We start from the raw sequence: 24,836 nt of genomic DNA, 5'->3' as shown, positions 1-24,836 counted from the left end.
TCTATAAATCTATATAGGATCTGCGCGTTTAGACAACATAAACTGTGGGATTGGTATCCAGACTGATTCCAGACACCCCCAACAGGTATGTTCGCCTGTATACCAGCTGGCTCACAGTGCCACTATGAACCCCTCTTACCAAGGAGAGAATAGTTTCTGGCAACTATCGAACATGACCACCCGGTCCACTCCGGGGTTGTGGAAGGAGTACAGTACTATTTGCTCAGTCACTCGTGCTCTCTTTGTAGAGGGATACACAGAATGAATAATGGGGACGTTTTCAATAAACATTTATTGAACCACCGTCCTTCTAGTGTAAAATACGTGTGCTGCAACAACCACAAGACCGAAACTGATGTATACTGTTATAAGCACCAACAGAGTAAATAGATGGTAGAATTCTACCATACTGCTAAAAAAATGGACATATGCAGGCATATAAATACATGGCAATAAGATTGCTTACTGCTACAATGCTAACCCTAACTAGATGTACCTAAATTTACCTAGCATGTATGTAAGTGTATAGCCAAGAATCCCCCTAGGATAAAGCCAACCCCATTACCTGATATGAGAGAATGAAGGACCCCATCCCACAACCACACAATGATGGTAGACATGAGTAACTTCTTCTTAAACAGTCCCCTCAACTGGAATACCTATGTATAATACAACGATTTGGCTAAGATGACTTTGCACGCGTGGTTTCGTATCCCATCCTCGTCACCAAAATATTGTATTGTATAAATGATCTTCAGTTGTCCAGGTGTAAGATTAGATAAGATGGTTTATTAAGTAGTTAAGATCAAGAGCTCCACCAGGAGCAGCCTTTCTGTTGCTCAGCCTATTTCTAACAGACTCTCTCAGGGGTTTGACATTCCATGATTCACCATGTACCAACATTCCACACCACACTCACACTGGCTGAGCAGCAGGTGTAACAGTTTTAAGTTCATCAGGGACTGTTTATGAAGTGCGTTACCAAGGGAGGCGAGTGAACATGTGCGCTTGAAGTGAGACAGCAAAGTGTAACTCCTCTATGGGTTGCAGCATTTGAATTCATGTAGCCATGGGGATGTCTCGAGTCTGCAAGGCACTTTTACCCTCAATTAGAGTGCGAGGACTTGTGCGACATTCCAAGAGACCAGGAAGCCTGTCAACTGAGAGTTTTGCACCATATGAAAAGGCCTGCGAGCCTTCAATGTGCTATTTTTCTCTGGTGTGTGATTCATACATGTGTGGCCGTATTGGTGGAGCGTTTCAAGCCTGTGCAGCCCTTCAGAAGAGAGACGCGGGGCTGCCATGCTCTTCGTCTAAGTATTACATCCAACTTCGTGACGTCACGGTAGTAGGCTGGTACGTGTATTGTTGGATCTATACAGTGGGCAGTGGCAATACAGGAACTCTGTCAGCAGCTTCAGGAAGTGGTTATGCCGATTACGGAAGATAAGCTGAAGTGCGTGCTACTCTGTCAAATCTAGTCATTGGAATTTTGGAGCCGCTGTTTTGACGTGTGATTGCTTCAAGAGGAACGTAGTCATAAAGGTGTTTATGGCTCTGTTGATGAGGAGTATATCGTCTTAGCGGGAAGTTTGACAATAAGGTAGTTAAGTGCTGGGAGTTCTTCATGAAATACGTGCTGCACAAAGCTGCCTTAAAAACGATTGAAGTTCGGTTGAGAGGTCGCTCTCCTGCGTTTTTGACTGTTTTTATGTTGAGTGCTGTCTTTGATGTACTGCCTGTGTATTTTAATTTATGCTTTGCGTAATTTGCTGTCTATGGGTATTTTCTATGGTAGGCTGTATTTGCTGTCTGCGTATATTGTGCTGTTGAGGTTGTGCTTGGTCTTCAATGCTCTGCTGAATGTTGGTAATGTTGTATGGTAGAGTTAACGTTAACCTAATATGTAGTATCCTGTTCTTCGAGATTAGCAAGGGTTTTAAGTTAATTTTCGCCTGCTGGAGGTACTTGGGGTTGAAAGATGCTTAATTTCTACTGTCCGTGGAAGTTTATGTAGTGTCCTGTTGCTAGGATGAATGGGGGTTAGACTTACCCTTTGCTTACTGCTGTCGTTTGAGTAGTTGAGTGTAATTGCCATTTATTTAATTTATTTAGTGTCCTGTGGTTTAGGGACAAGAAAGGGTTGCAAGATACCTTTTGCCTACTGCCTGAGTGTTTGAGTGAGGGTTCTAAGAGACCCTTCTTTTGAGTTTTTGTAGTGTCCTATGTAAGGATAAGCGAGGGTTGTGAGATACCCTCTGCCTACTGTTATGCGTGAGAGAGTTTTGTAAGATACCCACTGTGTATCAGTGTTAGGCTTTGTAGTGTGCTGTTGTAAGGATGAGTTAGGGTTGTGAGATACCATATGCCTACTGCCTGAGTGAGGGTTATAAGAGTCCCTTCTTTTGAGTTTTTGTAGTGTCCTATGTAAGGATGAGCGAGGGTTGTGAGATACCCTATGCCTACTGTTTTTGTTTGTGTGGTTGAAAGAGACCCCTTTATATGTTCACAAGATGCCCCAAGTTTGGATGGGTGTGGGTTGAAAGACACCAGTTGCTTTCTTTTTGGAGTAGGGTTGGAATATACTCAATATGTTTGTTTATTATTTCTAAGGGGGGGGGATGTGTTATATGCTGAATTTGGTAGGATGCAATCTGTATTTGCGAATTCGCAGTTACAGAATCGGTAATTGCAAAAGCGTCAATCGTCTCATGGAGGATGACATCACAAGCAGGAAGTGATTCTCAGTTTCCACACACCTGTGCACAGGGAGAGACTGAGGAGGAGGAAGACTGTTGGTGCTCAGCCTGGAAAACCCCTTTTCCTACAGAAGTTGAGACAAACACCATGGACAAAGGAAAAAAACAACAAAAAGGAGAAGGCAAGAAGAGGAAGATTAAATTCAGTGAGAGGGAACCTGAAATACTCACTGAGGAAGTTCTTCAAAAACATGACAGGCTGTTCGGGAAACTATCCCTGCATGTTGCAGAGCCAGTGAAGAAGGTGATCTGGCTTGGGATACAAGCCAGGGTCAATTCTGTGGGGGTAACACACCTTGACATCAACAACCTACAGAAGAGATGGTATGACCTTGGCAGCCGGGCAAAAGAGAGAGTGACTCAAAGGCTGGCCTCTGCAAGAAAAACAAGAGGGGGAACATCCACTCAGTCTGCAAACACCCCACTGGACGACTTGGTGGAATCCACTCTGCAGCCAGAGCTGTCGGGATTACGCAGATTGACACCTCAGAACATGCGGGGTCCTCCGAAGGTAAGAGCACAACCAAACATATTTCCATAGAAATGTAACCCAAACTGCCACAAATGCATATCCTGGTAAGTGTAGCTGACATGAGTCCAGTCCACCTCTTACTTGCAACCCCCTGATGCATTGTGAGAGTACTTGGGGCCCAGGTCGTGGAGAGACTTGTGTGCGTGGGTGAGGAGCCTGAAGGTGATCCTCTTGTTGACGGGGAGCCAGTGCAGGTCCCTTAGGTGGCCGGAGATGTGGCTGCGTCGGGGGATGTCCAGGATGAGTCGGGCGGAGGCGTTCTGGATGCGTTGGAGTCTTTTCTGTAGCTTGGCTGTGGTTCCGGCGTAGAGGGTGTTTCCGTAGTCCAGTCGGCTGGTGACGAGAGCCTGGGTGACCGTCTTCCTGGTTTCGGTCGGGATCCATCGGAAGATCTTGCGGAGCATGCGAAGGGTGTGGAAACATGATGAGGAGACGGTGTTGACTTGTCTGGTCATCGATAGGGAGGAGTCCAGGATGAAGCCCAGGTTGCGTGCGTGATCCGTAGGTTTGGGTGCGCTGCCCAGGTCGGGGGGCCACCAGGAGTCGTCCCATGCGGAGGGTGATGGTCCCAGGATGAGGACTTCCGTCTTGTCCGAGTTCAGTTTCAGGCGGCTGTTCTTCATCCACTCGGCGACGTCTTTCATCCCTTCGTGTAGGCTGGTTCTGGCGGTGTTGGGGTCTCTGGTGAGGAAGAGGATCAGCTGGGTGTCGTCGGCGTAGGTGATGATGTTGAGGTTGTGTTGGCGTGCGATGGTTGCAAGAGGTCTCATGTAGACGTTGAAGAGGGTGGGGCTGAGTGATGATCCTTGCGGAACGCCGCAGATGACTTCGGTGGCCTCGGATCTGAACGGGGGGAGGCAGACTCTCTGGGTTCTTCCGGCGAGGAAAGAGATGATCCATTCCAGTGCCTTCTCTTGGATGCCGATGTTGTTGAGGCGTTGAACTAGGGTGCGGTGGCAGACTGTGTCGAACGCTGCAGAGAGGTCCAAGAGGATGAGTGCCGCTGTTTCCCCGTTGTCGAGCAGGGCTCGGATGTCATCGGTGGCTGCGATGAGGGCGGTCTCGGTGCTGTGGTTGGCTCTGAAACCGGACTGTGAGGGGTCGAGGGATCCGTTCGTCTCGAGGAAGGTGGCAAGCTGTCTGTTGACGATCTTCTCGATGACTTTGGCAGGAAAAGGGAGGAGCGAGATGGGGCGGAAGTTCTTGAGGTCGGTGGGGTCCGCTGTTGGTTTCTTCAGTAGGGCTCTGATCTCGGCCTGCTTCCAGCTCTCCGGGAAGGTGGCTGTGTCGAAGGAGGTGTTGATGATGTTCCGGAGTTGGGGTGCGATGGTGGAGTCGGCCTTGTTGAAGACGTGGTGGGGGCAGGGGTCGGTTGGAGATCCGGAGTGGATGGTGTTCATCGTGCGGGCTGTGTCTTCGGTGGTCACCGTGGTCCAGGTGCGGAGGGTGGCGGTGGGGGGCGTTGGTTCTCCGGTTGGGTGCGTGGATGGTGCGCCAAATCTGTTGTGGATGTCGGCGATCTTGCGGTGGAAGAACGAGGCGAGAGAGTTGCAGAGATCTTGAGATGGAGAGATGTCGTTGTTGCCGGTGCTGGGGTTGGAGAACTCCCTGACGATGCTGAAGAGTTCCTTGCTGTCGTGGGTGTTGTTGTCCAGTCGTTCCTTCAGTGATTTCTTCTTGGTGGTGCGGATAAGCTGGTGGTGCTTGCGGGTGGCGTGTTTGAGGGCGGTCATGTTGTCAGTGGTCTGGTCGAGGAGCCAGGCTTTCTCGAGGGTGCGGCAGGTCTTCTTGGAGTCCTTGAGTTCGTCGGTGAACCAGGAGGCCTTCTTGCTTCTGGGTCTGCTGGGAGGGTTCTTCAGTGGTGCGAGGTCGTCGGCGCAGGCGGTCAACCACTGCGTGAAATTGCGGGCTGCTTCGTTGGGGTCCGTTGTGCTGGCGGGTGGGTTCTGGCTGAGGGAGGTGGTGAGCTAGTCGGCGGTGATCTTGCTCCAGCTCCTGTGAGGAACCTGTTGCGGGTGGTGGTGGGTCATGGTTCTTCTGAAGCTGAAGTGGACGCAGCTGTGGTCGGTCCAATGGAGTCTGGTGGAGTGGCTGAAGGTGATGTGCTTGCTGGATGAGAAGACTGGATCAAGCGTGTGGCCGGCGTAGTGGGTGGGGGTGTTGACTAGTTGCTTGAGTCCGCGGTTGGCGAGGTTGTCCAGCAGGGCGGCGGTGTTGCGGTCCTTGTTGTTCTCCAGGTGGAAGTTCAGGTCCCCTAGGAGGATGTAGTCGGCGGAGGGGAGGGCGTGCGGGCTGATGAAGTCGGCGATGTCTTCGCTGAATCGTGTGCGTGGTCCAGGGGGTCTGTAGACGAGGGTGCCTCTGAGCGTCGTCTTTGGGTCGGTGTGTATCTGGAAGTGGAGGTGCTCGGCGGCGGAGAAGGTGTCGTTGGAGTCGGTCGTGATGCGGATGGTGTTCTTGTGGATGATGGCGATGCCTCCTCCGGTCTGGTTGACGCGGTCCCTCCTGATGATCTTGTACCCGTCCGGGATGGCGATGGCGATGTCGGGGGCTGAGGAGGCGTTCATCCAGGTTTCCGTGAGGAAGGCGATGTCTGGTGATGTTGTGTCGAGGAGGTTCCAGAGTTCCACGGCGTGCCTGTGGACGGAGCGGGTGTTGAGCAGGATGCACTTGAGGTGGTTTCTGCTGGTGCTCGGCTTGGCGGGTGTGGTGCAGGTACGGAGGCATGTGAACTTGCAGATTTTGCAGGTGAAGGGTCCGTGGGTGCGTTTCGGGGTGGCCCGGCAGCAGGCGGGCTTTCGGCCGGCATCGAGTGCGTTGAGGGCGGCGGCATCGTAGGTCAGTCGGGTCGTCTTGCATCGGCGGGGGCCAGGGGTCCTGGCGCTGGGCGCGGGCCAGGCGCGGACGGGCGCAGACGGGCTTGCCTTCGGCGCACAATCGGCGCGCCCGCTGCGTGTCAACGCTGCGCGTACGTGGGGGTGACATAAGAAGGAAGCGGGAGGGAGGAGCAGCTGGGTGGCGGGAGCGGGGCGGCGAATGGGCAGGAGGGGGGCGGGGCCGCAGGGAGGCAGCGGCGGGAAGGAGGGCAGAGGGCGGCTCAGCGGCGGCTGGGTTGCCCTGTGAACAGACGCTAGGAGAGGGGGGAAAAAGTGAAGAAAACAAGGGCAGCAACAGGCAGAGAACGGCACAGCTAGGCAGCTAGGAGAGGGGGAAAAACGACGAAGAAAAACGAAGGCAGCAACAGGTGGCAAAAGGGCACAGCTAGGCAGCTAGGAGAGGGGAAAAAACGAAGTACAAAAAACGAAGGCAGCAACAGGCAGAGAAGGGCACAGCTAGGCAGCTAGGAGAGGGGAAAACACGAAGAAAAAAAAACCGAAGGCAGCAACAGGGCACAGCTGATGGAGGCAGTAGCAGGGGTGTGTGTGGGGACGACCTCGCCTGGTTACAGGCTCAGCGGTCGCCCCCACAATGGTCACACACATATATGGTATACGTGACTGCATGAAGGAGCAGACAACTGCAGTCATTGAGGGGCTCAGGGCACAGAGTCGGCACTGTTGGAGGTGGCTGAGTCTATCAGGGACTGTTTGGATGCCGGCGGGAGAGCAGCTCTGGTGATGCTGGATCTCTCGGCGGCATTCAACACGGTTCCCCACTATCTCCTCCTGGATCGACTTACTGACATCGGCATTGCGGGTTCGGCGTGGAGCTGGCTGCAATCCTTTTTGGAGGATAGGTCACAGCAAGTCTGGCTCCCTCCGTTTGCCCCGTCCCCCTCCCCTCTCTCCACTGGTGTCCCTCAGGGCTCTTCCCTTAGCCCCCTTTGTTTAACATCTTTGTGACTCCCTTGGTCTATCTGGCGGAGTCACTGGGGGCTAGGGTGATGGCCTATGCGGATGACACGCAGTTATTGTTTACCTGGAGAAGGGGCGAGGACTCGGTCAACACGGCTCAGCGCTGTCTTTCCGCGGTGTTTCGCTGGTTGGCCAATGCACAACTTAAGTGCAATGAGGAAAAGTCGGAGGTGCTCCTGTTTGGAGCTTTTCCTGTGGGCTTCCGATCCAGACTGTGGCCCACTGACTTTCCACCTCCCCAATCAGACAAGGGCCTTGCAAAAAACTTGGGTGTCTGGTTCGAGGAAAATTTTAACTTTGCGACACATGTCAAAAAACTTACAGGGATCTGTTTTGGCATACTTAAAACCCTGCGCAAATTCCTCCCCCTTCTGCCGGATGAGGCTAAAGAAACTGTAGTCCGGGCATTGATCCTCTCCCGGCTGGATTACTCCAACGCGCTTTTAGTGGGATGTCCAGGCTATCTGATAAAAAAATTACAGGTAGTTCAAAATGCGGCTGCGCGTCTCCTTCGGGGTCTTTCTTCCAGGCAGAGCGTGCGGGTCCTTCTCTGCCATCTTCACTGGCTCCCTGTCGAGGCCCCTTTGAAATTTAAAATGCTGGCGATTGTCCATCGGGCCTTGTATGGATTGGGCCCACTATATCTACAGAAGCGCTTTACTTTTTATATTCCTTCCAGGACCTTGCGGTCTTCGGACCAACTTCTGAACCCGCGCTTTTCACGCCAGAGGTTAGGGGGGCTGCTCTTTCACCCGTAAGGCTGGTTTAGCATGGAATGAGCTTCCTCTTGCTCTTAGGAGGATTGCGGATCCGGCTGTCTTCAAAAAGAACCTAAAAACATTACTATTTTAAGCCCATCTTTCTGTTCAGCTGGTGGTGGGGGTTTAGGGTAGCAGCGCCGGGATACTCCGAGTAGCTGAGCACTTTAGAAATGCAGTATAACATAACATAACACAGTAAGAAACTTGATCGTGTAGCAACAGCCATTGAACAGATGTGCAGGGTCATCCAGGCTGAGCATGTCTCTAATGCCAGGCGGCAACACCATTCTATGGGGCACATGCGCGGATACACCAGGGCCATCAACAGGCTGAGTACTACAACAGCTCAGCTTTACAGGCGTGCAGTCTCCATGCAAGTTGAGGTGACCCGCTGATGTGGGGATGTGGCAAGGGGCCTAATCCAGGTCACCACTGCTGTGGAAGGGCTACAGACAGCAGCAGCCAGTGCATGGAGGCGGGGGGCAGTGAAGAGGCCTCCAGCCGTAGCAGCCTACAGGAACCTATGGCACATACCCGGAGGCGCAGGAGTCAGGCAGGCACAGAAGGCACCATGTCAGATGTAGCTGTGCCTACTACAAGGGCCAAAGGAGAGCGTCACAGGAAGAGTTAGACATTTGGACATTCAAACAATCTGGTGAGGTAACCAAATATGCATTACTTATTCACACTGTAGTTGCAGTCCCAAGGAAATGGAAAGTAATTGTCTGTACATGGTATGTGTGCATTAAAAAAATATCACAACTGTCAATTAAACCTTTAAGCTAATACTGTGTTGTCATGTGCTTACTCACCTTAGAAGTAATGTTGCGTGATTTCCGCTCTTCTCTGTCTCCCCTCTGCTGCATTTGGTCCGCCTGTTAGGGGTGGTTGTGTCGGCTGTATGTCCTGTTCTGGCTCGCTGTCAGAATCAACCAAGGGTATGCCTCTATTAGTGGCTATGTTGTGCAACATAGCACACGTTGCCACAATCTTACAGCATTTCTCTGAACTATACTGTAATGGCCCACGGGTCTTGTGTAGGATACAGAATCGTGATTTAGTACCAAAAATGTCCTTTCTATCACATTGTGCGTCGCAATGTGTGCACGATTGTAGCGTTGCTCCCTTTGTGTGGCAGGATTCAGGTATGGGGTGAATATGTAAGACTTCACAGGGTACGCGCTATCACCTACAGGATGTGAGAGATACACATACATTAGTCACTGCTATGTTTCACCATGGCCAACAGTTTTGAAATACTTTATTACATAGATTTACCCAGCAGATATCCTTCTCCAAAATCCCCAGCAAGTAGAAGTCTGTTTATACCACTGTTGTGTGGCAGGATTCAGGTATGGGGTGGGTATGTAAGACCTCACAGGGTATGCGATATCACCTACAGGATGTGAGAGATACACATACATTAGTCACTGCTATGTGTCACCATGGCCAACAGTTTTGAAATACTTTATTACATAGATTTACCCAGAAGATATCCTTCTCCAAAATCCCCAGCAAGTTGAAGTCTGTTTATACCACTGTGCCGGAAGATGTAGGCGTCATGTGCACTGCCAGGGTAACTTGCCACTATGTCAGTGATTAGTGTTTTAGAGTTGCATGTTACCTGTATGTTGAGTGAATGGTAAGATTTCCGGTTGCGGTAGATATACTCATTCACTGCAGGGGGACATATGGGTACATGCGTCCCATTGATACAACCAATCACATGTGGGAACTGTGCAACCTGATAAAAACTTTATTTGGTTTGCATCAATTCCTGTAGTGGCATGGGGAACCTGATGTGGTGGTGTATCCTCTGCAACATGGCATTTAGCTAACTGTTAAAAAAGCGCGATATGGCACTTTGGGAGACCCCTTCAGCTGCTGCAATTACTCCCTGGAAGGTCCATGAAGCTAGGAGATGCAGGGAACACAGGACCTGCACATGGGTGGGTATGGCATGTGTTCTGCGGGTCTGCAGCTGAAGTATAGGGTCTAACTCGGCAATTAGATCTAAGATAGCTGCAGCATTCAGCAAATATTTATCATGGAGCTCCTCCTCCGTCTGCCCTAGCAATGTGACGCGCACTCTAAATATTCTCTCCTGGATCATCCCGCTCCTCTGTGCTTGTGCTCTCAGCCTCATCCTCCTCACCACGACGTAGAGCGCTGTAATGGTGGGTCATTGTGATGCATTCTGGGACTGTTTAAGTTGTTTGCTGAAGATTTCCACCTGTTTTTGCTTGTGTCATTTTTACCACCTGATTTTATTTCTTATAGTTTAAGGAATGCAAAGAGCGATTTTTGGATAGTTCTGTGTTTGCGAAGACTTGATGCATCCCATTTTCGATTTCTTAATTGCGCTTACTAAAATACAGAATCGGTATTACCGATTCTGTATTTTTACCGTTTCGCAATGTTTCCGGTCGCAAATTAGCTTGATGCATGTCGGCCCTAGTTACCTAGGTAAACATTGACATAGTGCCAGTACGATGCATTAATTAAATGAATCCATTTTTTGCCAATCCTTGTATTGTATTGCCGTATCATCTCTGACATACACTGTATATTGTCTATTTCAAATGCCAATAAACAAATGAGAACAAAATGAAATATTAATTGAATCAGACTAAATCAAATCACAATACATCTATATATTTACAATGGGAACCATTCCAACAATACATAAGAGAAACTAAATGATTAAGATGGAACCTTAACATGCATATCCAATATATATTTAATCCTTTAATGACACAAGGACAATAGAGTCCTCTTATAAATTGAAACCTTTTTTCAGCATCCCTGGTTCCTTTACTAATACTTTGTCTCCAACAATCCAGGTTTGACCACACTCAGAAATTTTCTAATCAAACTGAGCCTTATATTTCTTTTGATGTGAAGTTCTACGGAGACAGAATTCATCCTCAGACTGAGGTACCCCTTTCCTCACCATAGGTAAATTCAACCATGCAGGAATGCATTTATTGTGTGGCTTTCTGCCTCTCAATGCGGCAAAAGGAGACACCAAAGTGAAACTATTTGGCGTGTTACAGTGAGCCCACCATATTAATCTCAAAGCATTTTTCAGAGAATTCCTTGTTAATAACGCTCTCTGTGCAGAACTCTTTACTATTTTGTTCACACTTTCTGCTAAACCATTGGCCTGTGGTGAGCATATAACTGTTTTGAAATGTACCATGGACAAATCTTTAAGAAACTGACACATTTCTTGTGATAGAAACTGTACCCCATTGTCCGTAATTATACATTTGAGGACTCCCTCCTGAGAGCTCCTCAGTGAGAATCTCAGTCACTGGTCTCGTGCTAACAGAAGCCACACGCTTTGTAGCCACCCACTTAGAAGCGCAATCAACTATCAAAACATAACGCTCATCACATGCCAACAGTTTGAAAGGTCCTGCAATTTCTAGACCTAGCTTGGTCAAAGGCTCCACCGATCTCTCCACAGGAGATAATGGGACTGTTGGGGTTTTCCTGCACTTGTCATTGTTTGCACACTCCGAACATTCTTTCACCACTTCCTCAACTTGGCAATCCATACCAGGCCGCCCTTAGCATTCTCACAGCCTGGCCTTAGTCAAATTCTTCCCCAGGTGCCCTTCATGTGCTAGATTTATGAGTTTATCTTTCAGTTTACTAGGCAGTATTACCCAATCACCTTTACTAAATTTCCCTTTCAAAATACAAAGCTCATCCTTCTTATTTACAGATCCACTCAAAGAACTAGGAATATTCTTATTATCTGGCCAACCTTTGGTAGTTACTCTCTGAGAGTCTGAAAATCAGCATCCTTAGAGTTAAAATAAATAAATAAACAATAGACTGTTCTTCCTCACCAAGGGCAGACTCACACACTAAACCAACCAAAGAATTATCACTGCCTCCATCTTCCTGACTAATCAGTTTGTCATTATGATCATCTTCTTGATTAGTTGGTAACCTTGACAGACAGTCTGCCACACGGTTCGTAGGCCCAGGAATGTACTTAACATTAAAGTTGAAATCCGACAGTCCTTCCATCCATTGTCTAACCTGGGAGACAAATTCCCCGTCTCTCTACAAGTGAAAACTTGAGAAAGTGGTCAATGATCAGAATTTATTACAAAAGGTATTCTCCAGAGATGACATTTTACATGCAGAATGGCCCAATGCACAGCTAACGCTTCCCACTCTATAACTCAGTATCCCTCCTCAGCACCTCTGTGAGCAAGAAGCAAATTCCACCACCTTCAATTCATCTTCACCACTTGTGATAGTACCGCACCCAATCCTCGGATGCTGACATCCATTGATGGAATTGTTCTCTTGCAGGCATCGAAATGTGGTAGAATAGTTAACTTTCCAGTATTGATAATAATCTCACCAAATGCTGACCTACATTCATCTGTCCACTCAAATCTGGAATTCTTCTTTAATAATGATCTCTAAGGTTGAGATAATGCTAGTAAAATTTGGTATGAACAGAATTTTGCCAACCCCAGAAAAGAACATACATTTTTTTTTTTTTTTGGGTGTAAAACGTTTATTAATTTCTGCCATCATCACACAGCGTCTTGCCTACAACCCTGAGGCCGGCCGCCATTTATCGTATGCATACATCACATTATTTACACAACTATTAGTTGATCCTCCTCGACCCAACCATAAATCGTTCATATAGTGGCAGAGTACAGTCTGACCCCTAGTATCCTTGGTCGCAGTTCGTCTTACTTTTCTTTTCTTTTTTTTTTCCCCTCTCCCTTCTTCCTTCCCCCTTTTTCCTCTAAACGTAAGATTTTATTGACACCTTATCAATGCAAACAATATTGCTCCTACATCCGTAGGCCGCCTTAGCACTCACTTCTTTTCTCCTTAAGGATACTTACATACATCTATGTAGCCGACAACGTACCGTCCGGCAGCAGTTCGTATAATTTTGTCAATATACAGTATATAGGTATTCAATTCCAAATACGTCTTATTTTTGCATTTGTAATATAATAAAAAAAAAAAAAAAAGATCAACTCTTAACTTTATAGATCAGATATGCAGTAGCGCTGGTTACATCGATGGTTCTGTTCAGCTATGACAGTGTAATGTTCAGGTTATAGTCCTAAACCTTCTAGACTTCCAGTGGCTCTCAATGAAGGGTTATCTAATGTCTCAATTCTGACCTCATCCCTTCCTGTTCCTTCCCGCCCCGCCCATGTGTCGACTAATCTCCGTCTTCCTCGTCCCCTGAACTGTCTACATCTTCCTCCGGCAGTGGCTCACACAGATCCCCCCTATATGTGTTCCATGGGATTTTATTCCACTTACGAGGGTTAGCTCTTTGCTGATATACCGCACGCTCTACCATCATAAGCATGTCCATGTTCCTGCACCATTGTGCTAGGGTCGGTGCCTCCGTCGCCCCCCATTTTTGTGCAATGTCCCGTTTGGCTAACATCACCCCGATAACCGTCCATTGTCGCCCTTGTAGTGTCAAGTCAGTCGGGCCCCATACGTTCAACAAACATACTCTTGGGTCAGGCGCACTTGTCGCCAATACTCTATAATACTAGGGCAGTGCCAAAGCGTGTGTAGCAGTGTACCTTCTTCCCCGCATCCCCTCAGGCAATACGGGTGATCTGCCTTCTTTATTTTATGTAGAGTGGTGCGGGTGTAGTAAACCCGGTGCAGTATTTTGAGCTGCACCAGTCGGAATCTTGCCGAGATGCCAGCCTCTCTAGGAGACGCCATTGCGGCGTTCCAGTTTGACTCATCCATTTTGCCTAGCTCCTCTTCCCACTTTCCTTTCAATTTTTGTAAAGGGTCAGGTAAATTATTCATCAGTTTGCGGTACGTTAGGGAGGTGGCGCTCGTCTCCATATAGTCTGTGAGTAGGCGGTCCTCCAACGGGGCGGCCTCTGGGACCACCGTACCTGCTTCAATTGCAGTCATCAATGCATGCCTTATTTGTATGTATCGGTAGGTCTCATTAGGGCCTAGATCGTACTGCTCTCTCAGGGTTTCAAACGGGACCACCCCATCCTTCGTCCACATGTCTCCCACTGTGGAGATCCCGATATTATCCCACTGAGTGAATCCTTTACTGTGTCGCAAGTGGCCTAGAGCTCTGGCATCCCACAAGGGCGTAAGCTGTGTAATTACTCCTCCCCACTTCAGCCGTGTTTGTGCTCTGTGCCATATTGTCACCGTGTGCTTGGTTGGACCCACTAGTTTTGCCGCCACCCCTTTGTTGTACAGCGGGGCAAGCAGGGTGTTAGTGCCCAGTTGTCTCCTGTCCACCAAATATGCCGGGTTGTCCTGCGGGGCATGTATCCACTGATTGATAACCTTGAGTTGCGCCGCCCAATAGTACAGCTGCAGGTTTGGGAGGGCTATACCACTGTCATACCAATCTCTAATCAGTTTAATGTGCGCGATCCGGGCCGGTCGAGCCCCCCATAGGAGTCCGGTCTGCAGTCCCGTCACCCGCCTGAGGTATGATGGTGGTACCAGATTCGGTGTATTCTCTAGGACATATAGAAAACGTGGCAGCGCCATCATCTTAAACAGCGCCGCCCTTCCCAGCAGCGTCAATGGGAGTTTCTGCCAGTGCTTCACATCTGATGCCAGTCGCTCAAGCGGTGGCACCAGGTTGAGCTTGTGGAAGGTTGTTGCATCCCGAGCAATTTGTAGCCCTAGATATCTAAAGGAAGTGTTTGCTTTTATTAGTGGACAATCCTTCGAGAGCGCGGGGGTGGCCCATGCAGTTCATATACAACCGGTTTCGTCCACTTAATTCTACACCCAGAGGCCCTTCCGTGTTTTTCACACAGCGCCAGCAGTATTGGTATGCCCTCCTCTGGATTCGTTAAGTAAATTAGCATGTCGTCCGCGTACAACGAGACTCTGTCTTCCCAATCACTACCCCAGCGTATGCCCCGCAGCAGCTGGGTAGTCCTCATGATTGTGGCTAGGGGTTCCAGAACTAAAGCGAAAAGTAGCGACGAGAGCGGGCATCCCTGCCTCGTTCCCCTGGCTAATGGTATTTCTCGCGAAATGTGGCCATTCGCCGTCACTCGCGCCACCGGGCCTTCATATAGAAGTTTGACCCATGAAATGAATTTCGGGCCAAAACCCATATGCTTCAGAACCGCAAAGAGGTAGCTCCATTCTACCAGATCGAACGCCATCTGGGCATCTAATGAGAGGACTACTGCTGGCTCCGTCAACAGTGGGGCCCGCGCTAGTGCCCCATGCAGTCTTCGGAGGTTGAGTGCCGTACTTCTGTGCGGCATAAATCCCGACTGGTCTGGATGTATTAAATGCGCTAAATGAGGCATTAATCTTCCGGCTAACAGTTTTGCCAAGATCTTAACTTCGGCATTAAGGAGGGATATAGGGCGATAGGACCCGCATTCCTCTGGTGGCTTGCCGGGTTTCGGGATCACCACTATGGTCGCCACTCGTTGGTCGAATGGCAGCTGTCCCTGTTCCAAACTATCTGTGTACATGTTTAGCAGTGGTGCACTGAGTGTTTCGGACATAATTTTGTACCATTCAATTGGTATCCCGTTGGGGCCCAATGCTTTGCCTGAGTGCAGTGCAGCTATTGCCAGCTGTACCTCCTCTACAGTTAAATCGGCTTCCAGTTCTTCCATCATTTCTTGCGACAGGGTGCGGGTGGGCACCCCCTGTAGGGCCCTTGTCGCCATTTCTGGTGTGATTTCTACCTCAGGGAAGTACACCCTCTGGAAATGATCGGCCAGCAACTCAACTATTAGGGATGGACGCGTGCGTACCGTACCCTCGGGATCTTTTAATTGTAGTATATTTATCGGTCCTCCCCTTTTGTTCTCCAGCCATGCTAGAAGCTTACTCGCTTTATCTCCAATGTCGTAAATTCTAAGTGTCGTTGCCGCAATATTTTCTACTACTCTATGGCGCATATGATCGGTATGCCGCTGCTGGCACAATCGGAGCGCGTGCAACGTGTCTGCCGTCGGGCGTGTCATGTGCTCTTCGTTAACCCTGGCGAGTTTAGCTTCCATCTCCAGCAGTTCTTGTCTTTGAGTGCGCCTATGCCCTCCGATCGTGGAGATAGCTTGTCCTCTGATAACCGTCTTGTAGGCTTCCCATAATACAGAAGGCGACGTTACCGAGGCTTCGTTCTCTGCGAGATAGTACCTCGTCGCTTCCTTCAGCTTTTTTCTTATCTGCGGCACCTTAAGGTACCCTGGATATATTGGGTAAATGCGCTTGCCGTATCTCTCAGGGTTCGACAAGGCCAGTGTTAATGGTGAGTGATCTGAAATGCCCCTCGGTCTAATTTGTACATCTTCTATGGTGAGGAGTCCCCCTCCCAGTGTGAGAAAGTAGTCAATTCGGGACAGGCTGTCATGAGCCGCCGAGTAGTAGGTGTAGTGTCGGTCGTCTGGGTGCAGCCTACGCCAGAGGTCAATCAGTCCCTGGGCTTCTAAGAAGTCGCTTAGTCGGTAAGGGCCAGGGGTCTGTGCTCGTACCGGGAATCTATCCTGCGCGTTGTGTGCCACCGAGTTGAAGTCCCCCCCTATGATAAGATCCCCCTCAGGGAGTTCCAGTAGGAACTTTCCTAGTTCTGGAAGAGCGATCGTGTGGAGTGCCGGCGGAATATACACCGACACCACATTCAGTGGCTTGCCTTCCCACTGCCCATGTGCCGCTGCGAAACGTCCTTGATTGTCTATTTTAGTGGATTGCACTATAAAGCGTGAGAATCTGTGTATTAATATCCCTGTCCCCCTTGATCCCGTAGTGAATTCAGAGTGGACTACCATTTGGTATCCCCTTCTATCTAAAGCTTGGGTTGCCGTGCCTGTTAAGTGAGTTTCCTGTAACAGGACCAGGGCGGGATTTAATCGTCTAATGCTTTGCAGTACCAATCCCCGCTTGATCTTATCCCCTAGTCCTCTCACGTTCCAGGACATTAGTTGCAGCGGTGCCACAGGTCCCATTCTAGACTCCCCCCCCCCCCCCCCCCCCGCCCCCCTCCCTGGGTCAGCCTGCGTGTCGTGTGTCATTGCCTATGTGGGTAAGAGGACTTGTCTGCCATACTAACTGACCTTGCTGTAACAGCAGTGCGCTAGTTATACTATTTCTACTTGCATCATGAATCCAATCTCTACATGTATAACATCCTAAAAATTGAAAAACACCCCTTCCCTTAACTCCCCCCCCCCCCCCTCCCTTCTACACGGACCCTGAACTGCCCGCTCCCCCAATTTAGCAGAGTGCTTAAGCCCAACCCCATAGTCAGTAATACTTGCTCGCTGGGGAAAGGACTTCCCCGGAGACGACCGCCTCTCTTCCTCTCCGTGGACGCCGTCCACCTAGTATCCAGGGCGTTCTGTCAGGCCTTTGGTATAAGTGTTATCATGCACCAGGTGTCTATTGTTCTCCTTCAGGGGCATTGACACTATTGTCTCTTGCCGGGGACCTGTCCCCTGGTCCGCGTCCCGACGTTTGAGAGCTCCTGTGTGTTCTGTGTGTCCGACGCGGCTGCTCCACTGGTCTCCAGCCGTCCAGCCAGTCTCGAGCGATCTCGGGGGTATCAAAGAACCAAGTTTTGTTGTCCGCCACCACTCGCAATCTTGTCGGGAACAGCATGGAGTACTGAATTTCCCGCGACCTGAGTTCTTTCTTAATGTCCAGAAACGTTCTCCTACGACGAGCAACTTCGGCCGTGTAGTCCGGAAAGAAGGCCAGTGTGGAATTTTGGATTTTTATCGGCGGTGCCACTCGTGCCGCCTGCAGGATGGCGTCTCGATCTCTAAAGTTGAACAGTCGAGCCAGGATCGGTCGCTGCGCTGCACCTGGTTTCGGTCTGCCTCCTGGGACCCGGTGGGCCCTTTCGACGGAGAAAAAGGTGGACAGGCCCTTGGGTTGAAGTTCGGTCTTTACCAACTCCTCCACATAGAGGTCCATTGCTCTCGTACCTTCGGATTCTGGAACCCCAAGGATCCTTACGTTGTTCCGTCTGGAGCGTCCTTCTTGGTCGTCCAGACGGTCTCGCAGTACCTTATTTTCGGCCGCTATCTTCTCCACCGCCGACTGGAGTTCAGAGACATCCTCTACCAGGGATTTCGTCACCACCTCCATAGAGCTTACTTTCTCGGACATTTTATGAAAGTCCGCTCTGATAAGTGCGATCTCGGTTGATATTGAGCCTACCGTTGCTTGGACTTGTGCCAGGGCCTTCATCACATCATCTAGCGTAGCCTGCTTACCGCCAGCATCCCCTGTTGACTTGCCTGCCGGCGATTTCCCATCTGTCGAAGGAGAGGCATTCTTGTTGCGAGCAAATTTGTCAATTCTGGTTTGCGTCGTGTGGCCCTTACTCCCCCTGCCTGACATGTTTGCCGCCACTAGTGGACCGATGTATGGTCGATGTCCCAGAGTTCCGCGGCGGTCCTCCGCGTCCGAGCCCCGGGTCCCGCTGGGTTGTGTCACTGGTTGCGCTCTCTGTGTTAGCGGTGCCGATTCTGTAATGTACCTGTGACCGTGTGTCGGTTTGCGCGGGGCAATCCCGCATCAGCGTTATACTTCCCGGTCTATTATCTTCACTCGCTCTGCGAGGTTCCCACTTTCCTGCGGGCCTCTAATATATGGCGTGATGATGCATCACCAGTAATTGTGTGCCCCTTGATGCTTATCCCAAGTCTCCAGGCTGCTCCCCTGTCTATCGTGCCTTGACTTTCACCCTGCTCATGCCAATTCTGTACCTGCCACTAATACTCAGTAGTGCTTGTGTCTGGTGGTCAGGGCTCTTGGATCAGTCCAGTTGCCAGTCTTTGTTGCAGGCTTCGGGAGTACCTCAGACTCGGGCGCCCGATGCACTTTACCAAGATGGCGGCCCTCTGCTATTGCCGTGCCTCCGTCCCCGCCCGGTTCGCTCCGCATGCAGGGCTTCGATAGCACAGAGACGGACGCCTCAGCATTCCGTGCCTATGGAGGTATCTCTCTGGCATCTCCCACCACCCTACATCAGCTTCGGGAGGCTCTTCTTTACAGATACACTTTAGTAACATGGCGGCCCGGCGGAGTCAGCTCCACTCGCGTCTCCTTGGCCAGCCCGGCTCCTCACCAGCTATGTGTTCCAGTGTGTTCTTTTGCAGGCGCCCCCACAGTTGTGGTTATTTCGGTTGTTGCCTCCGGAGCGAACGTCGCCGTTTCTCCGCCACACTGTCTCTCGGTCGGGCGTTTCCGACGCTGCTTGCCAGGGTCCCTGGCACTTCCTGCCAGCCTCCTCAGTACGCTAGCCCCTGGTTCCGGCTGGTTGCATAGGCCACAGTGTCCGTCGCCTAGAACTTGACTTCCCGGTTTTCGATCTTCACCGGAGTCTCTGCCTTTTGTCCCGCCCGGTCCCAGGCTTCAGGTCCTCTCCACAGAGGTCATAAGGAGGACTGATTCGTTGTCGGATAGATGAAGAGGCCGCGTCGTCACCGGAGCTCTTCCTTTAGGCTTCCGCCATGCTCGGCTGCAAGCCACGCCCCCAAGAAGAACATACTTTAAAAAAAATATATTTTTATTAAATACCAACAAAAGGCGACATACATGATTACAATCAAATGGGATACATCCAATTTTACATAGTTATACATACCAAGTATTATTGTACTACACAGGTCGTTGAGTGGTATAGTAACATTCACTATGGCGTATCAGGTTCATCAAGAGTGAATAGCTGACGGGTCACAGATATTACCATGGTATTCATTCCATTTGCTCCAGATAGAAGACCATTTTTTGGGGCTTCCTCTTGCTACATATACCGTTTTTTCCCTTATCATACACCAATCCATGCCATCCTTCCAGGACTTCACCTTAGGTGGTACACTTGCACCCCACAGCCTAGTGAGATTCCTCTTGGCTACCATCAAACCCAGCGTGACCCATATTTTGCGTTTACTAGTTCAATCCGTGAGCTCCCAGACGTTCAGGAGACATCGTTTGGCCTACACTCCCATATCCTGTCCAAGGATTTCACCAAGACAGTTGTGTATTCCCTTCCAGTAATTCTGAATGTGTACGCATTCCCAGAGAATATGCATAAATGTACCCGCCCGGCCACACTGCCTTCGGCACAGTGAATCATTTGATCTACCCGTACTGACAAGCTTTACCCCTGTAATATATATTCTGTGGAGAATTTGGAGTTGGACCAATCGCAGTCGGGAGGAGATTGCGACTTCCCGTGGGGAAGCTACTGCTTCCTGCCATTCCTCATCGTCTAGATCCAGGCCATCTCCCTCCCAGTGTCAAATCCCTTCGTGTTCTTCGGGGTGCTCAATTGCTCCGAGTCCCATAGGGGAGTAGCCTGCGTGAGCTTCCGTTCCCAACCTAGACTTCTGTTGGCTTTGTGCCACACTTGGACCGAGTGGCTAGTCGGCCCCATTAAGGGACATTTTTGGGGTTTAGAGTAGAGTGCCATGTTATAGTTACCGCCTGGCAGGAGCCACTTGTCCATTCTGTAACCTGGATCTCACCAGAGACGGTACGTACACTTATTAATGACCGCCAGGTGGGCCGCCCAATAATATTTTTTTATGTCCCCCCGTCATACCAACTCAGTACAAACTTTGGGAAGGCTATACGCAGATGGCCATCCCAGAACGAATCTCTGGAGACTCTCTACCTCTTTGAAATACTTCGCAGGGACCGGGACCAGAAAGTTTTGAAGTGCACAAAGAAAGCCGGTAGGGACATAATTTAAAAAAATGATGCTCTTCCCAGTAACACAAGTGGGAGCGTTTTCCAGTTGGCAACATCTCTCCTTGGTCTCTGCAGTGGGGGGAGCAGGTTACGCTCATATCTCGCTGTGGAGTCTTTTACAATAAATATCCCCAAATACTAGAATCTCCCTGCCGCTACCCGCATAGGGCATTTCTTGGGCATCGGGGGCGGGGGGGGGGGGGAGGGAGGGTCCCCCATGCAAGACATAATTCAGGGATTTACTCCAGTTGATTGTGTATCCAGAGTAGAGGTAAGCCTTGGGAGATGTGAGCTGCAGCAGAATGTCGTCCGCATATAGAGAGATGCGGTCCTCCCATGTTTCGGTCCACTTCGATCCCCAAATTACGGGTTCTCTGAGAATCCAAGCAGCCAAAGGCTCTAGAGTCAGGGCGAAAAGCAAGGCAGACAGCTGACAACCCTGTCTAGTCCCATACCCCAGTGTGAATACATCATTTTTCTATTGTTAACTACCACCTGTGCCAGGGGCTCTGTATACAGAACACAAACCTATTTGAAGTGTGCCCCGAATCCCATCTTGGTCAAGACGGCAAAGAGATATGGCCATTCAGTTGTGTCAAAGGCCATCGTGGCGTCGAGTGAGACCACTACTGCCTCTTCCCGTATAGTGCCCTGACGTCCTAAAATCCTGTGTAGTCGTCTCCGGTTTAGTGCTGTGTTCCGGTGCGGCATAAAGCCTGATTGATCCGGTTGTACCAATTTACTGATCACCTGAACCAAACGACCAACCAATAGTTTGACTAGTACTTTGGGTTTGGCATTTAATAAGGAGATGGGCCTATATGAAGAACATTCGTTTCTGGGTTTGCCCGTTTTATGTATGGTGACCATCGTAGCCACTCTTTGGTCTCGAGGAAGCACTCCCAGATCACGGCTTTCGTTAAACATGTCACGCTTATATGCGTGACAAGTTTGTCAGGCATCCACTTGTACAGTTTAATAGGTAGCCCATTGGAGCCCATTGCTTTGCCTGAATGGAGGTTTCAAGTTGCCTGGGCAACTTCGTGATTGGTAAAATCACTGTCCAGCTTGACCCGTTCATCTGGAGTCAGAGTAGGGAGCAATATGTCCTAGAGGAGGGCTTGAGAATCCTCCTCTCGGAGAGAGGTGTTCGTCTGGTAGATCCAGAGATAATAGTCTGCAAATTCATAAGCTATCTCTTGTGGGTCCGTTATTATGTCGCCGGTCCCTTAGTTAGTTCTGGCACCAATCTACTCGCCAGCTCTTTTTTATCCAACCAAGCTAATAGCTTCCCAGCCTTGTCTCCCAAGTCACAGCCTGCGCTCCTTATCCCTGCTCAGCATCTTGGCCATGTCTGTGGCAATAGTTTTATATTAATCTCTTTTGGATTTCAGGGCATGAAGTTTGTCATGTGTCCCTCGTCTTCCTCCTCCAAAAGGAGAACTTTGTCCTCTAGTCGGGCTAGGTCCGCTGTCTTTTCCTTTCGCACCCCGGCAATCAATGAGATTGCTTGCCCCCTTACAACTGTCTTAAAAGCCTCCCATATGGTCTGGGATGACCGTACTGGGTCTCTGTTCTCTAAAAAGTAATGTTCAATATCCTCTGACAATTTGTTTGATCACAGGGTTTCGCAAGTACCAGGGATTGTTGGTGTAAAAAGGTTAGCACTCAATGGTCACCTCCCTACTATTCCCTATTTGAGACGCTGGAGTAAAGAGATAATCTATTCGGGAGAAACTAGTGTGTGCCCCAGAGTAAAAGATATATTGAGCACTGCCCGGGTGGTACACTCTCCACGTGTCCACAAGGCCCATTGCATCTAAGAAATCTGGGAGCCAGCTAACAGAAGGGCTTATAGTGCAGGGGGACACCGATCAAGGTAGCCAGACACCACAGAGTTAAAATCCCCTCCGATTACCAGGTAGCTTTTCTGGGAATGACAACAGGACTTTGCCTAAGTTTGGCCTTGCAGACCTGGCTGGGTGTATACTGTTGCCAGTGTGAGTGATTTCCCCTCCCACTTCCCGGAAATTGCGGCTCATCTACCCATCGCATCAGTCCAAGTGTGGAATATTGACAATGGAAATGAGTTTCTGACCCTAACGCCTACTCCTCTGGATCCAGAGGTTAAAACAGAGAGGGTCACCAGTTTATATCCGGTCACCAGTTTATATCCTCATCTGCTCATGGCTTTACAAGAGTTACCAACCAGGTGTGTCTCCTGGAGGAGCACCACATCTGGGGCATGTCGCTTGATGTATTGTAATGCTACACTACTTTTTAATTTGTCCCCAAGCCTGTTTACATTCCAACTTAGGATTTTACATTTTTTTATCCCAATGTGTTCCTAGAAAAGAACATACATGATCTCTGCTCTCTTTGGTAGATGCCTTCACATTACCTTTGGCCAAATCCAGCTTTGGACTCATCCCCTCTCTTGAGATTTTATGGCTTTAATAAGATACTGAAGTGACAAAGAAATTGGCCCTTCTCCTTCTTTATTACTAAACCAGCTTCCTGTAAACGCCTTAACACTTGCCACAACATCTCATCATGCTCTTTTTCTTATCCTTACCATAAACTAAAATACCATTCTGAAAGACCAATAATTTCAGGAGTCCATCCAGCACCTTCATTACTCTTTAGAAGCACGTTGCGGCGAACACCAACCCTAAAGGCATATAGGTAAATCTATAGGCACCCAGTGGTGTTACAAATGATGTCAAGTGTCTGGATTCAGGATGGAGTAATACCTGGTGGCAAGCAGAGGACAAATCCATGACACAACATTTTTTGCCATCTTTTTTTTATATGGCTAACGTTTCTGAAATATCATTCAAAGGTTGCTTGTCCACCCATATATGCTTGTTCAACCCGCGTAAGTCCACACACATTCTGATCTTTTTTCCACCATACATTGGAGTCAAAACCACCATAGCTAACCATTCCGAGCACTCCATATCTTTTATTACGCCCAAACTCAACAGTTTGTTCAACTCTCGTCCAAGGGAATTCATCATCAAATGAGAAACTTTTCTCACTCTGCTCACAAATGGTACCATTCTTGTATTCGAAATTTCTCTGGTCGCCACCAAACACCTTGGGAAATTTGGAGCACACATCATCTGGTAAACCTTCCGGTGAGAGAGACATCACTTTCTCTGGTGTATTGGGATTTGATATTATCCTCATATCCCCCTGATGTCTCCACCAAAAGTTTGTCACCTTTGATTACAACATAGACATTTCCAACGGTTTTGCGGTCTGCAAATTGGATCTTCATGACCATATATCCCAGAACATAAATTTTCACTCCCCAGAGGATTAATGTTGGATGGAAGTAATTAAATTTTTCCATACTATATATTCTGTCCCAATTTCTGTCACCTACCATTGTGTACAGTGATCCTGATTCAGCCAATACAGCTACATTTTTCTCTCCAACTGCAACCTCTCACTTAGGCATTGCTAGAGGATCTCCATACACCAATCCATCATTCCTCACACTCAACACAAACTTTCTTCTTTTTCCACACAATGTACACCCTGAGCCTTCCCCTTTTTCCCGCATTTCTTAAACGTGGCAAACCTTGCAAAGCATACTGGACTGTTTGAAAGATGTCCTTCACTGCCACATCTGAAAAGTTTCATACCACTACTCCTGTTAACATATGTACTTTCACTGTTGGAATATTTATTTGATTTTTTTTTTTTTCACCATTAAAATTCTTTCTTGAATCTTCACTCTTATCTGTTTCTTTTTTTTTATCTGTTGGACAAAAAAGAGATTGTCCTTCCCCCTTGTCATCCCTCATCTCACGTACCCACATGCTGGTGTTCACTATACTATCCACGATAGCAATAGCCTCCTTCAAATCAGGATTACTTGTTAGGAGTTTTTCTGCACCTTGATGTTATTGGTGCACCTAACCATTTGAGCTCGGACCAGGTAATCAGTAAGTTCCTCAAATTCACAGGTACGCGCTAACGTTTTCAATAATGCCACGTAACTACCAATATTTTCCTGCTTCCTTTGAGCTCTTGTGAAAAACTTACGCCTCTCAAGAACGAAACTGATTTGGGAACCTAAATGGCTCTCGCACCATTACTGTGGTAGCCTATACATTGCCAGGTTCCCTTTCCCTATCTCAAACAGTAACATCGTCTAAACTTTCATACACACTCCTAC

At 49.0% G+C, this 24,836-nt stretch overlaps 1 protein-coding gene across 1 annotated transcript in view; it reads left to right on the top strand.

Moving 5' to 3' along the window:
* Nucleotides 1-24,836, top strand: part of UBOX5 (U-box domain containing 5) — a 130,728-nt gene that overhangs the window by 30,114 nt on the left and 75,778 nt on the right. The gene's annotated exons all lie outside the window — the stretch shown is intronic.

This window comes from Lissotriton helveticus, chromosome 2_2, assembly GCF_964261635.1.
Source record: "Lissotriton helveticus chromosome 2_2, aLisHel1.1, whole genome shotgun sequence".
Taxonomy (NCBI): domain Eukaryota; kingdom Metazoa; phylum Chordata; class Amphibia; order Caudata; family Salamandridae; genus Lissotriton; species Lissotriton helveticus.
This window is presented reverse-complemented; position numbering and strand designations above follow the sequence as displayed.